The sequence below is a fragment of the Panthera onca genome, chromosome C2 (genome assembly GCF_046562875.1).
Source record: "Panthera onca isolate mPanOnc1 chromosome C2, mPanOnc1 haplotype 2, whole genome shotgun sequence".
Taxonomy (NCBI): domain Eukaryota; kingdom Metazoa; phylum Chordata; class Mammalia; order Carnivora; family Felidae; genus Panthera; species Panthera onca.
The window spans coordinates 120,836,987-120,851,844 of NC_138347.1; the positions used below are offsets into that span (position 1 = coordinate 120,836,987).

Sequence of the window (14,858 nt, forward strand, 5' to 3'; positions counted from 1 at the left end):
TCAACAAAGGCCATCATAAATAAAAATAATGGAGTACAGAATATTAGAAAATATTTTTGTTGCATAAAAATTAAAAGGTATTAATATCTAGAGTATACAAGAACTACCAATCATCAAGAAAAAACACCAACTTCGTAAGAAAAATGGGCAAAGGATACGAACAGGCAATTTAAGAAAAGGAAGCCCAAAGTCTACCAAACGCATAAAGAAGTATTCAATTTTATTAGTAATCCTAAAGAAATCCAAATAAAACAAGATATTTTATATCTATAAGGCAAAAATTAGAAAGCTGAATGATACAAAGTGTTGGTGGGGATGTGAGATGTATCATGCCCTGTGATCAGGAGTCAGCACTTATCTATGTTTTTTCCCACTTATCTATTAAGTGCATAACAAAACATCCAAAACTTAGTGGCTTAAAACAACAACTACTTTATTTAGCTAGAAATTCTATGGGTTTTCAATTTGGACCGGGTTCTACTAGGTAGCCAAGTCTTCTGGTCCAAATGTTCTCCACTCATTTACATGTCTGGGGCCTCAGCTAAGGTGGCTGAGGACCTGGGTCCTCTCTCCACATGGTCTCATCCTCCAGCAGGCTAGCCTGGGCTTGATGGTATGATGATTGAAAGGCTCTCAGCTCAACAACAGGATTTGTGGGATCTCTTGAGGTCTAGGGTCAGAACACAAACATTTTCTGCCACCTTCCACTAAGCAAATCACAAGGTCAAACCAGATTCAAGGGAGAGGAGAGTAGGTTCTACCTTTTGATGGGAGTTGGTAAAAAGAATGTGTGAAGGTTTGTTTGTTTGTTTGTTTGTTTGTTTGTTTTGCCCTCTGGTATAGGATGTGTGCATTAGTTCATACATTCTGGAGAACAATCTGGCGTTACAGTCAAATTAAATATTTATATTCTTTTTTTTTAAGTTTATTTATTTATTTTGAGAGAGAGAGGGGAAGGGGTATGAGAGAGGGAGAGAGAAACCCCCACACTGACAGCATAGAGCCCCATGCAGGGCTCAAGCCCATAAACCATGACATCATGACCTGAGCCAAAATCAGGAGTCAGACACTGGGGCCTCTGGGTGGCTCCGCTGGGTGAGCGTCTGACTTTAGCTCAAGTCATGGTCCCTCAGTCTGTGAGTTCGAGCCCCACATTGGGCTCTGTGCTGACAGCTCAGAGCCTGGAGCCTGCTTCCGATTCTGTGTCTCCCTCTCTCTGCCTTTCCCCTGCTCACGCCTCTGTCTCTCCCTCTCTTTCTCTCAAAAGTAAATAAACATTAAAAAAAAAAGAGTCGGACACTTAACCAACTGAGCTACCCAGGCACCCCTAAATACATTTATATTGTATAGCCCGGCAATTTCCTCCCTGAATACATATTCCAAAGATATATTCTCACTCAAGTTCATTAAAAGACTACATTAATTGTGGTAGCAGGGAGTTAGAGATAATCAGATATACATCACTTGGCGAGTAAATTGTTAAAGTGGTGGATATACACCAAGGAGTATTACGCAACAATTAAAAACAATACATTAAAAGTATACATAGCAATATACAGAGATCTCAAAGATATACACTAAAGGAAAAGAAAATAAACAGAATGAGATGTATAGTACAGTACCATTCAACTAAAAATACATCTACACAGAACAATATACATTTTGCAAGAAACATGCAGATACACATTAAACACATTATAATGGTTGCCTTTGGGGGAAGTCTTAAAGGGAAGCAGATAAGGGAAAGGAAGATAATAAATTATTTAATTAATAAATCAATGACAAGAGGAGCCCTGCCCAGCAGACCAACAATGACAATTGTACCCTGAAATTTGAAACCTCTGCATAGGAGGTCCAGGAAGAAAAAGAGCAGATGGCTGCTTCATCTCTTCCATCCCTTCTTGCACAAGAGTTCCTTTTCATCATAAAACATTAAAGAATTGTCAACCTCAGAAATAACAAGAGCCAACGAAGGGGAAGGGCTGGCCCAGGGACAAAGTCCTACGTAAGGGTCACATCTCTGTGTAAGGGCCACTTTCACAGGTGGTAAATTCAAGAAAATGTGGCCTGGTAATATCCTGGGCATTTTTGCTAGAGTCCGAGGGCAACAGGCACAGAAACTGGATGTTTTTCCTTGAAAAGTACTCAGTGCCTATTCTGTTTTCCTACCACTGACCTGAGGGGAATTATCGGTCACCTTCATCAGGATGGCCACAACTACTCTGAGCTGAACTCCCTGTTGGAAAAAAGTACTTTCAGAAAACCAAACGCCAACTCTCCATAGGCTTCCAGGCCTCTTCAAAGAGGTCCTGGTTTACTATGACCAGGCCCAAGGGCACTTTGCAAACAAAGGACATTGACCATCACACTCTTAAAAATGTCCATGAATTTTGTTTTTAGATCATTCACTAGAAGTCAAACATTCTTTCATTTACCAATTCCAGTGACTATTTACTTAATGCTGCATCCTTTGTTTCTTTCATGGGTAAGTTTTTTTTATTATTATATGAAATTTATTGTCAAATTAGTTTCCATACAACACCCAGTGCTCATCCCAAAAGATGCCCTCTTCAATGCCCATCACCTACCCTCCCCTCCCTCCCACCCCCCATCAACCCTCAGTTTGTTCTCAGTTTTTAAGAATCCCTTATGCTTTGGCTCTCTCCCACTCTAACCTCTCTCTCTCTTTTTTTTTTTTTTCCTTCCCCACCCCCATGGGTTCCTGTTAAGTTTCTCAGGATCCACATAAGAGTGAAAACATACGTTATCTGTCTTTCTCTGTATGGCTTATTTCACTTAGCATCACACTCTCCAGTTCCATCCACGTTGCTACAAAGGGTCATATTTCATTCTTTCTCATTGCCAAGTAGTATTCCATTGTGTATATAAACCACAATTTCTTTATCCATTCATCAGTTGATGGACATTTAGGCTTTTTCCACAATTTGGCTATTGTTGAGAGTGTTGCTATAAACATTGGGGTACAAGTGCCTTTCATGGGTAAATTAAAGCTATGGTCACTTTAGTTTTTTACTTCCAATTCAATTATCCATATAACTAAATCTAGACTTGGAAAGTCACATTTGAGCTGTGTATTTGGCTTCAGAAAATTGAATATTAAAGCAAATTAAATACGTTTTCAATCATTCTCTTTGTTAGTGACTATTTATTTCTGGCTTAAGAAAGGTATCCGTTGTAATGGGCTGAATGTTTGTGTTCCCCCCACCCAACCCCCACCCCAGCCCAAATTCATATGTTGAAATCCCAACTCTCAGTGCAATGGTATGAGGAAGTGGGGCCTTTGGGAGATGATTAGGGCATGAGTGTGAAGCCCTCATGAATGGGATTAGCGCCCTTATAGAAGAGGCCCCAGAGATCTCTCTTACCCCTTCTGCCATATGAGGACACAGTGACAAAACAGCTATCTATGAACCAGGAAGCAAGTTTTCACCAGACACCAAATCTGCCAGCACCCTGATCTTGCTTTGTAATGCCCCCAATTTCGAATGCGAGAGGCCACCAAGGAGCCAATACCGATGCAAACGCACAAGGGTTTATTTGCAAGCTCGAGCTTGGGCCCAAGTATACCCGACACAGCAGAGCAGGGACTTGGACCCCTAGGTTAAGAGGCATAGCAGTTTTATAGGGCCCGGTGGCCAATGAGATTGTAACACACACAGAAAGTTGCATAGTCATGTCAGTCCACACGCAGGTGGCCAATTGCATTACAATTTACCCTATAGTAACTGTTTGAACTAGCCTATCACTCTGGTCAGAATTGGCGCACAAGTTTGGCGGGCAAAAGGGGGGGTTTACATTCTTTGGCGGTTAGGGGTTCCACATTGCTATATGAGCCGGTTTCCAGTAGGGTGTGCTCAGCGGCTTGACTAGGGTGGGGGAGTGTCTTAAGCAATAAGTAGGTCATGTGGGGGTTATACATGAGATGGTGGGTGTAGCACAAAATGGAGTTAGTCTTGCTCTGCTTGTCCAGGGGTAGGGGGTTTTTGTTAAATTCCTTGGGTCCCACAGCTTCCCAGCTTCCAAAACTGTGAAAAATAAATGATTTTTGTTTAAGCCGCCCAGTCACTGGTGTTTGTGTTATAGCAGTCTGAATGTTTATGTTTCTCATGGCTTTTTGCTTTTTACATTAGCACTTAGAGTTTTCACTCAGATTTGTAAAACACAGAAGTCCTTGATTTTTTTAAAAAAAGGGGGACTGGTAAAAGAATAGTTTGTTTTCTTTAACCACTAGAGGGCACATTGCAACAGATATTTTGGATTTTTTTTGTCCCAATTCTATATAATTTGAATGTCTTTTCTTTTTAAGTTTATTTATTTATTTATTTATTTATTTATTTATTTATTTTTGAGAGAGAGAGAGAGAGAGAGAGCGCATGCGCACACAAATGAGAGAGGGGCAGAGAGAGGGGGAGACATAGAATCCAAAGCAGGCTCTAGGTGAGCTGACAGCAGAGAACCTGACACAGGGCTCAAATGGGTTTGTGAAAACCATGAATCATGACCTGAGCCCAAGCGCAATGCTCAACCAACTGACCACCCAGGCACCACTTAAATGTGTATTTAAAAAAAAATTTTTTTTTTTTAACATTTATTTATTTTTGAGACAGAGAGAGACAGAGCATGAACGGGGGAGGGGCAGAGAGAGAGGGAGACACAGAATCGGAAGCAGGCTCCAGGCTCTGAGCCATCAGCCCAGAGCCTGACGCGGGGCTCAAACTCACGGACCGCGAGATCGTGACCTGAGCCGAAGTCAGACGCTCAACCGACTGAGCCACCCAGGCGCCCCTTAAATGTGTATTTTAAAAGAATATCAAAGAATAAGAGAAAGGATAAGAGAAGTTTGATTTTTCAATGTAAATGATTTTTTAAAAACCTTCATTCACTAAATAATAAATGACTAAGTATGAAGACAGGGAAAAAATAGAGGGGAAAAAATCAAAATCCTTAAAACTTAAAAACTGATAAATCCAGATACTGTAATTGACAATCAAATGAATAAATACACAAATTGTTCTCTTCAGTTCTTAAGTGAAAAGTGGATAACTCTGGCTCTCTAGGGAGACAAAGAGAGAGTTGCAGCACGAGAGAAGAACTATGGTATGAAGTATACACAAAAGATGCCCTATGGGTTGTGAAGAGAGGAAATTCTGTACTTCAACAGAAGTCATCAGATGTTGTATTTAGTATTATTGAATAGGCAATATATGTATATCATTAAAAAATTTAAAGGTACAGAATATGTAGAGTGAAAGGAAAAGTCTCCCTTCCCACAATACACAGTTGCTCTCCTTGGAGGCCACCATTACTACTGGCTTTTATATATCCTTCAAAAACAAATGTATACATTTACAAGCATACAACTGAGCAAATATATTGAGTTTTTACCTGCATAGAAATGACAGTGTGGTACATACACTGTTCTCACTTTGCTTCATTTTTTTTTTAATTTTACATTTTTTGAGGCATAATTGATTTATCAGTTTCAGGCATACAACATTACAACATAAGGATTTGATTTTGTATATATTGTAAAATGATCACCAAAATAAGTTTGGTTAACATCCACCACATACATAGTTACAGGGGTTTTTCCTGTGATAAGAACTGTGAAAGAAAGAAAGAAAGAAAGAAAGAAAGAAAGAAAGAAAGAAAGAAAGAAAGAAAGAAATTTAAAAAAAAAAAAAAAAAGAGGAGCACCTGGGTGGCTTAGTTGGTTAAGTGTCCAACTCCTGATTTATGGCTCAGGTCATAATCTCACAGTGGGTGAGTTCGAGCCCTCAATCAGGCTCTGCACTGACAGTGCAGAGCCTGCTTGGGATTCTCTCTTTCTCCATCTCTCTGTCCCTGCCCTGCTCGTGATCTCTCTCTCTCTCAAAATAAATAACAAACAAACAAACAAAAAAGAACTGGGGCACCTGGGTTAAGCATCTGAGTTGGGCTCAGGTCGTCATCTTGCAGTTTGTGGGTTCAAGCTCTGGATCGCCTTCTGTGGTGACAGCTCAGAGCCTGGATCCTGCTTCGGATTCTGTGTTTCCCTCTCTCTCTTCCCCTTCCCTGCTCACACTCTCTCTCTCTCTCTCAAAAATAAATAAACATTAAGAAAATTAAAGAAAAAAGAACTGTCAAGATCCTAGCTACTTTCAAATATGCAATACAGTATTATTAACTATAGTCACCGTTCATTACATCATGACTTTGCTTCCTTTTTTTTTTTTAACTTATCTCAGGGATACATCTCTGTACATATAGATCTGCCTTATTTCTGTCTTATTTTTAGTGGCTGCCTGCTATTGAAGTTACATTATTACTTTATAATTTTGTTTAAATTATACCCATCATTTATTTAATCACTCTCTATTAATAGACATTTAGGTTCTTTCCTAAATGAACACTAACTACTGCAAAGAACTTTTTAAAATTAACACTACTGCAAGGAATACCCTTTTATGTATGCCATTTTTATGTATGTTGAATAAATACTAGGATTGAGTCAGAGGATGTGCATAATTAAAGTTTTGGTAGTCACTGTCAGTGTGTCTTCTACGAAGGCAGGCTAGCCAAATTCCCACCACCATCCTGTTTTCCCCTACCTTGCCCACAGAGTTTGTATTTACTTATTTTTTCCTTTCGGCCAATCTGTTAGGTGAAAGACAGTATCTCCTTGTATTTGGCTTTGTGTTTCTCTTAATATAAGTGAGTTGAGCATCTTTTTGCATATTTAAGAGAAAGGCTGGTCTTAAACAGGGCACTATCTACTATATAAAGAAGTAGCATGTTGGGGTATTATCAGGCAAGTTAAGACCAGAGGGGAGTACATTTTCATAGGGAAAAGAGAATCTGGGAAAGTCCTGAACTGGCCCTAAAAAGAAAACCCTCAGCATCACCCTGCAACCCCCTCTACTCAGGCCTGTACTATGCAGGGACCCTAGCCCTTCTGCATATCTCATAGGAGCCCTCCCCATCAAACCGAGATCAGATCAGACACCACTTGGGACCAAAATGTACCAAATGCCTCTCATCTTCATAATCCTCAGCACTGCTCTGGCCTATTCCCCTGCTCAACCTTTTCCCTTGCACTTTTTAGACTAACTGTCCAATTGAAATATAATTCAAACTTCGTATGTAACTTAAAATTTTTCTAGGAGCTACATTTTAAAAATGTAGAAATAGTTGTAATGGCTTACACTAATATTTTTATTTAATATAATATATCCAAAGCATTATCATTTCAACATGTATAATCAATATGAAAAACTATTAATATTTCACATTCTTCTTTTTGTACTAAGTCTTTGTAATCCAGTGTGTATTTACACTCACACCACATCTCATTTGGGACCAGCCACATTTCTAGGGCTCAATAGCAGCATGTGGCTTGACCAGCATTGCCAAATAGAACTTTATGCAATAAAAGAAATGTTAGATCCTTGTTCGCATAAATACCCTTTACCCTCCTACATAGTCATTTCATTCTCCAGAGCACTTTTTCCCTTGTCCAGACTCTCCAAGGTCACTGCACCACCTTGGGCATTTCTAGTGGAGCCCACTTACTCTTCTGTCTCCCAAACCACCAGAACCAGCTCCTCATTCAAGCTTCACTCCAGATCTCTGCTGTCCAATATGATAAACATAAATAAACACGTGGCTATGTAAATTTAAATTAATTTAAATAATTTCAATTTCTCAGTTGTACTAACCACATTTCAAGTGCTCAGTAGCCACATGTGGCCATTGGTCATTGTGTTGCACATCAGAGGCCTAGACTATTTCTCTTCCATCATTGAATAAAGCCCCCTCTCCATGGAGACTTTTGCCATGCAGCTCTAACCTCCAGCCATGCCCTCGGTGAAGTCACAGAACTGCCTCTCTTGATTAAGACATTTTGAGGGTTCTCATTCTTCATAGCCTTTAGAATGCCCCATGGTGCTCTACCCCAGCTCCCAGTATTACGTGGGCTTCGTAGCATCTGTGTACCTCTAGGTAATAGCTTTGTTGAACAGTTCTTGTACCTTCTTAACTCCAACCTCACCTTCACTCTATTTCAGTCACCTACTCCCAGAACATGCTTCACCTAGCACTACTCTACCCCAGAAAGATTTTTTGTTCCTTTATTTATAATTAATGAACAAGTGATACATACTACACTTTTCCTGGAAAACAGCAACAACTGAACCATACAGCTAAAGGGAAAGTCCCCATTGGCCAGCCCACTCCTGATTTCGGGTTTCTTCTTGAGCCTTTCTCCCAACCTCCTCTCTCTTGTATTTCTAAACTTGGGAAGTGTGTGCATACTGTTCTGCAACTTGCTTTTTTTTCTTAATATTATGTCTTGTGGATCTTTTCATGTCAGAACACATAGATCCATATCTTCCTTGTTATGTGCATATGAGGGCAGGGGAGAGGTACTATATTCACATAGTTAAGGCCCAAGAAGTACAAAAAAGAGGTACAATGAAGTCTCCCTCCCCATTCTTGTCCTTCCTCTATACCATTCTTACACCAGTTTAATAAATAACTATGAAACCATCTATTTCATAGATAACTACTGATAATTTCTTATTGCAACTAGCTATTGTTCATGCGTAGAAATATGCATCTTATTTCTAAGATATGGAATCTTATTTCCCTCCCATTTTACTCCCATTTGATGCATATTTTATACACTGCTCTGTACCATGAAGTGCCTTTCCATATCAGTACACAGAGAGCACCTTCATTCGTTTGTCCATGCTGTGGTATTATTCTATTATATGGCTATACAATAATTAAGCAGGTCCCTGTTGATGAGGCCTTGGATTGTCTTCAATAATTACTATTACAACCAGTGCTACAATAAAGAACTTTGTACTTATGTCACTTTCCATGTGTGGAAATATATCTGTAGGATGAACTGAATTTCCAAAAGGGAAATTGCACAAATGGTATTTGAATTGCTAATTTTGATAAATATTGCCAAATTGCCTTCCACAGACACTATGCCAACTCGTACTCCCATCAGTGCACAGCTCAGAGTTTTTAACTGCTGCATAATATTTCAAAGGCTATACATCATAGTGTTAGGTCCTGCCTACTGATGCAGGACATCAGGTTGTTTTCAATGGTTGTATTACAAAAATGCTGCAATAAACATCCTTGCATGTGCTTCTTTGAACATATATATATATATATATATATATATATGATAATTAAAGAAAAAACAGACCAAAAGAAGCAGTTGTGTCAAGGATCCAAGGTAGAAGGGAGCTCAGAGTGTAAGAAATAGGGAGAGAGCCTGCGTGGCTGGAGCACAAGGGCCACGGTGGAGACCTCAGGGCAGATGTGGGCAGCAGCTGTAATAGGGCCATGGAAGCCATTGGTAAGGCTTTGGATTCTATTCTGAGATCAAGATGATATGATGAACATTTTAAAAGCTCATTCTGGCTGCTGCTTGGAAATGGTTTTGAGGGAAAGAGTAGAAGCAAGAGACCAGGCAATGATGAATGTAAGAATGGGCACCAGAGTCCTGGCCAAGTGAATGGAATAAATCCTTAGCAAGTTGCAACAAACGGGAAGTATACGGAATAGGAAGTGTCCTGCTCACAACAGTGCAATCTCTAAAGTGTGATGAGGGACACAGAGAGCCACAAGGTAGCCACAGCTTCTGCCCTCAAGGAGCTTCTTCTTATGGAGATGAAGCAAATAATTTCATGTGTGGACAACAGTCCGATAGAAAATAGAGCAGTGGCTTTGAATGTCAGTTGGCTCTGTATTCAATGGAAATTCTGCTTTCCCACTTATTAGCTGTTACTTTGTTGAAGTCTCTCTCTCTCTCTTATCTGATTTCTTCATCTCTAAGGCTTAGTGCGAGGATTGAATGAGATCAGTTTTGAAAAGCACCTAACACTGGAAAAGGAGGTACTTAATTATATTTGGTGAATGAATGGAAAAAAACATTCCCCTTTCTCTGCCATCTGTCTTCCTGTGCCCCTGTCGGCCTTTCCAGGCAATCATCTTGGTTCTAAATTCCTGCCGTCCCTTCCAACTACAGAATGTGCTTACCAGTGGAGTCAATACAGCTCATTAACTCTGCACATGGATTTGTCAGAATCATAAACTTCTAAGTAATGCAAATGAATTGTTTGCACTGCTTTGGGTTTATTCTTTTTCCAAAGTTATCCTGTTTAAAAATAAATAAAATATTTTTCCCTCTACCCCCTTTTATTATCAGGGAGTTTAAAATATACTAGAAACAATAGATGGAGGAATTAATTTATTTGGTTAATGGATACCAAATTATTATAGTTAAGTTTATTGTTTTAAACCACAGTTCCATGGGGACATTAATAAATGTGATTGCTTTTACTAGAATATTCGTTAATCCTGTGGTTTAGTGCACTGATAATGGAACATGCTGTTCCAGTGACTTTTAATGAGCATACTCCACTGTCTAGCAGAAAGGCAAAGAAAATAATTTTACAAATGCATACATGTTAAAAAGACTAAGGCAGTTTTTAAATCTCCTTATGTTCTCAGAACATATCACAGAGTTGCTCTTAAATATAATTTCCTGTTCCTATAAGTTTTTCTCTATAGATTTTTTTCAAATTTAAAATAGAAATCTAATGGATATTGCTCTTAAATTCTGAAACAATATGAGTTATTCCTGGCTATTGGAGGACTTTCTTTGGCTTGGAGGACTTACTTAAGATGATTTGTTTTGGCAGTTACTGGGTATTCCTTCTTTATGAGTAAATAATTCTAAACCCACGAAGTAACATGATGATAATAGATATAGTACCTTGTTAATCCAGGTCATATTCACAGTTTCAAAATGAAATGATGTTATTTACAAAATCAGTGGACCTTTCCACTCAAGGAAAATAGATTGCTAAGGTTTCAAACCAAATGTTAACTCTTGTGTGTACGTTCTCATGCTTTCCACTGCCCTCATACCAATCTTTACAAATCAACGCATACATATGCAAGCCAGTTCTCCCCCACCCCCATTTCTTGTTTGAAAACATGAAATTAAAGGCCTCTGATTCAAGAGAGTGGACCACACATACACATTTGCCTCCTCTTGTTCCAGAGACCATCGCTGTATACAAAACTTTTAATGGGGTTGGGGGGGGAAGTAAAATTAAATGGGAGAACAGGTGAGGAAGTCACAAATAGATGATCATCTCTGGAAGACAAATCAGGTGAAACAAAGCAGAAAAAGACAAAACCCAACAGACAAAATACAACAGGAAGGAGGATGCAGATGAATCCTGAGCGATCCCCTTAGCAATGATGTTTAATGTTTTATCCCATGTAAATGGCTTAGCACATTGTAAGTGATCAATAAATGTTAACTATTATATCATTACTGCAGAACTTGCTTTTGTTAGTCCAGATCAATACATCTACATGTAACTTATTATTTTGTAGAAGTAAATAATATTCTATAACTTATTCATCTGTTTTCTTATTTGAGATACAGGCCTATCTCAAGAAGCAAGAAAGGTCTCAAATATACAACCTAAAGGAGCTAGAAAAGGAATAGCAAATAAAGCCTAAAACCAGAATAAGAAGGGAAATAATAAAGATTAGAGCAGAAATAAATGATATAGAAACAAACAAACAAAAAAAACAGAACAGATAAATGATACTAAGAGTTGGTTCTTTGAAGAATTAAAAAAAAATTGATAGCCCCCTAGTCAAGCTTATCATAAACAAAAGACAAAGGACCCAAGTAGATAAAATTGCAAATGAAAGAGGAGAGATCACAGAAATACAAGGAATATTATGTAAAATTATATGCCAACAAAGGGCAATCTGGAAGAAATGAACAAATTCCTAGAAACTTATAAACTACCAAAACTGAAACAGGAAGAAATAGAAAATTTTAACAGATCCATACAGCAAGGAAATTGAATCAGTAATCAAAAATCTCCCAACAAACAAGAGTCCTGGGCCAGATAACTTGTCACGGGAATTCTACTAGACATTTAAAAAAGAGTTAATACCTATTTTTCTCAAACTGTTCCAAAACATAGAAATGGAAGGAAAGCTTCCAAACTCATTCTATGAAGCCAGCTTACCTTGATTCCAGCACCAAAGACCCCACCAAAAAGGAGAATTACAGGCCAATATCCCTGATGAACATGGACGCAAAAATTCTCAATAAAATACTAGCAAATCACATTTAACTGTACATTAAAAGTATTATTCACCATGATCAAGTGGAATTTATTCCTGGGCTTGCAGGGCTGGTTCAATATTCGCAAATCAATCAATGTGATACACCTTGTTAATAAAAGAAAGGATAAGAACCATATGATCCTGTCAATGGATGCAGAAAAATCATTTGCAAAATATAGCATCCATTCTTGATAAAAATCCTCAACAAAGTAGGGATAAATGGAACACACCTCAACATCGTAAAGGCCATATATGAAAGCCCCACAGCTAAAATCCTGCTCAATTGGGAAAAACTGAGAGTCTTTCCCCTACAATTAGGAACAAGACAAGGATGTCCACTCTCACCATTGCTATTTAACGTAGTCCTGGAAGTCTTAGCCTCAGCAATTAGGCAACAAAAAGAAATAAAAGGCATCAAAATCAGGAAGGAAGATGGGGTGCCTGGGTGGCTTGGTCGGTTAAGCATCCGACTTTGGCTCAGGTTATGATCTCGTGGTCCGTGAGTTCGAGCCCCATGTGGGGCTCTGTGCTGACAGCTCAGAGCCTGGAGCCTGTTTCAGATTCTGTGTGTGTCTCTCTCTCTGCCCCTCCCCTGTTCATGCTCTGTCTTCTCTGTCTCAAAAATAAAAAAACATTAAAAAATTTTTTTTTAAAAAAAACAGGAAGGAAGAAGCCAAACTTTCATTATTTGCAGACGACATGATACTCTATGCATAAAACCTGAAAGACTCCACCAAAAAATTGTTAGAACTAATACATGAATTCAGCAAAGTTGCAGGATATAAAATCAACATGCAGAAATCTGTGACATTTCTATACACCAATAATGAAGCAGCAGAAAGAGAAATCAAGGAATCGATCCCATTTACAATTGCACCAAAAAACATAAAATACCTAGAACAAACCTAACCAAAGAGGTGGAAAAAAAAAAAAAAAAATATATATATATATATATATTTAAATATAATTATTTATTATCAAGTTAGCTAACATACAGTGTATACAGTGTGCTGTTGCCTTTGGGAATAGCCAAAGAATGGAGTTTTCCCATGATTCATTGCTTACATACAACACCCAGTGCCCATCCCAACAAGTGCCCTCCTGTTGCTGTGGCTGAGGTCAAAGAAGTTGTTGCCTTTTTTCTCCTCTAGGGTTTTGATGGTTTCCTGTCTCACATTTAGGTCTTTCATCCATTTTGAGTTTATTTTTGCATATGGTGTAAGCAAGTGGTCCAGTTTCATTCTTCTGCATGCCAGTTCTCCTGGCATCATCTGCTAAAAAGACTGTCTTTTTTCTATTGGATACTCTTTCCTGCTTTGTCAAAGATTAGTTGGCCATACATTTGTGGGTCCAATTCTGCATTCTCTATTCTATTCTATTGGTCTGTGTGCATGTTTTTGTGAAAACTGGACTACTTTCTTACATCCTACACAAAAATAAATTCAAAATGGATTAAAGACCTAAATGTGAGATTTGAAACCATAAAAATCCTAGAGGAGAACACAGGCAGCAACCTCTTTGACCTCAGCCATAGCAACTTCTTACTAGACACATCACCAGAGGCAAGGGAAATAAAAGCAAAAATAAACTATAGGGACTTCATCAAAATAAAAAGCTTCTGCACAGTGAAGGAAACAATCAATAAAACTAAAAGGCTACCTACAGAATGGGAGAAGACATTTGCAAATGACATATCTGATAAAGAGTATCCAACATCTATAAAGAACTTATCAAACTCAACACCCAAAAAACAAATACCTGGTTAGGAAATAGGCAGAAGACATGAATGGACACTTTTCCAAAGAAGACATCCAGGTAGCTAACAGACACATGAAAAGATGCTCAACATCACTCATCCTCAAGGAAATACAAATCAGAACCACAATGGGATACCATTTCACACCTGTCAGAATGGCTAAAATTAACAACAGAAGAAACAGCATGTATTGGCAAGATGTGGAGAAAGGGGAACCCTCTTGCACTGTTGGGGGAAATGCAAACTGGTGCAACCACTCTGGAAAACAGTGTGGAGTTTCCTCAAAAAACTAAAAATAGAACTACCTTACAATCTAGCAATTGCACTACAGGTATTGACCCAAAGGTCATTTGCACAAAAGTACAAATTCGAAGGGGTACACACACCCCAATATTTATAGCAGCATTATCAACATAGGCAAACTATGGAGACAGCCCAAATGTTCATTGACTGATGAATGAATAAAAATGTGAGAGAGATATATACATATATACACAGTGGAATATTACTCAGCCATCAAAAAGAATGAAATCTTGCCATTTGCAATGATGTGGATAGTGCTAGAATGTATTATACTAAAAAAAATATTCCAATCAGAGAATGACAAATACCATATGATTTCACTCATATGTGGAATTTAAGAAACAAAACAGGTGAACATATGGGAGTTGGGGGAAGAGGAAAGAGGGAAACAAATCACAAGAGACTTTTAACAATAGAGGACAAACTGAGGGGTGATGGAGGGAGGTGGGTGGGGGATGAGCTAGATGGATGATGGGTATTAAGGAGGGCACTTGTGATGAGCACTGGGTGTTGTATGTAAGTGATGAATCACTGAATTCTACTCCTGAATCTAAGATTGCACTGTATGTTAACTATAATTTACATGAAAATTTAAAAAAAGAAAACAAAAGAAACC

General features: G+C 38.4%; 1 long non-coding RNA gene across 1 annotated transcript in view; it reads right to left on the bottom strand.

Annotated features, from left to right (window-relative positions):
• Positions 1-408: 408 nt before the first annotated feature.
• Positions 409-14,858, bottom strand: part of LOC144612778 (uncharacterized) — a 95,026-nt gene continuing 80,576 nt past the window's right edge. The window contains exon 5 of the long non-coding RNA XR_013549837.2: positions 409-670. This is a non-coding gene — a long non-coding RNA (uncharacterized LOC144612778). The remainder of the gene's footprint in view (positions 671-14,858) is intronic.